The sequence below is a fragment of the Hippoglossus stenolepis genome, chromosome 22, assembly GCF_022539355.2.
Source record: "Hippoglossus stenolepis isolate QCI-W04-F060 chromosome 22, HSTE1.2, whole genome shotgun sequence".
NCBI lineage: Eukaryota > Metazoa > Chordata > Actinopteri > Pleuronectiformes > Pleuronectidae > Hippoglossus > Hippoglossus stenolepis.
The window spans coordinates 3,806,766-3,808,209 of NC_061504.1; positions in this window are offsets into that span (position 1 = coordinate 3,806,766).

Sequence of the window (1,444 nt, forward strand, 5' to 3'; positions counted from 1 at the left end):
TGTTCAAAGTAAAGTTTCAAACCAGTAAAATGTAATGTTTGTTGTGCCACTTGCTGTCACACAATCTCAAACTAGCACCCGATCACAATAAAGCTTAACAGTTAGCAGAGTTCTTTAAGTTTTTTTCCTTTGAAGATTTTGGTAAAATGGTTAAATATTAACTTCATCTGTCCAAAACAACTCTGTCTGATCCAGATATTGCTCTGAGACTTCATAGGTGGCAGGTAAGATTTTATTATGACATCTCTTTATGGAGAACCTCTCCTGTCTGACCTTCATGTTACTTCAACATTAATTCAAATACATTTGTAATTAAAAACATGTATCCGGGTGGTCTTGCTCAAATGTAAGTTTTTATTGTTTGATTTATTATTTTACGACTTCATTTATTTGTTTTGAGTGCGATATAAATACTATTATTATGATGATTGTTATTATTATGGCGTAGGAGCGTGTCCGCTGATGACGTCACAGTGTAGCAGCACCTCTCCATCTCTCTGGATGAAGAAGCTGTTGCCGGGTGCGGTGGCGCGCACCAGTGATCCCAGTGTCCGGGAGGCTGAGTCTGGAGGATCGGTGGAGCGCTGGATCTCTGAACTGCAGCGGACTGTGCTGATCGGGTGTCCGCACTAAGCTCGGTATCGATATGGTTCTTCTGGGGGAGCCCGGGACCACCAGGTCGTCTGAGGAGGGGTGCACCGGCCCAGGTCGGACACGGAGCAGGTCAAAGCCCCCGTACCGCTCAGTGGTGGGATCACACCTGAGAATAGATGCTGCAGCTCAGCCTGAGTAACACAGCGAGACCCAGACTCTTTATATTGATGGAGACACACAAACACAGTCAAATATTGTCTTTATATGACACAACAACTCACACTCACTGTGTTTTTATTTTATTTCCATGTTAAAACCACAACTCAATCAATCAATCAAATTTTATTTGTATAGCCCATATTCACAAATCACAATTTGTCTCATAGGGCTTTGACATGGTGTGACATCCTCTGCCCTTAACCCTCAACAAGAGTAAGGAAAAACTACTTAAAAACCCTTTTAACAGGGAAAAAAGAACGTAGAAACCTCAGAGAGAGCCACATGTGAGGGATCCCTCTCCCAGGACGGACAGAAGTGCAATGGATGTCAAGTGTAAAGGAGAACATCAAGATAAAGGTTTTAGCAGCATTGATAAGGGTAAACATTTTGAAGTATAACTGAAGGTCAGTGAATTGGTGGATTAATGTCATTAATGGTCAAGTGTCTGAGGAGAAATACTATGTATCGAGCAGTCCTGCTGCAATCATAGTCCATGGTCAGCAGCCAGCAAGATCATGATCCACCATCAAGATCGGATGCCACTATAGTCCACAGTCATTGTCCACTGCCGCCATTAGGATCCATCATCAGCTGCCACCTCGGTCGTGGTCCACCACCAGTATCTGATGCC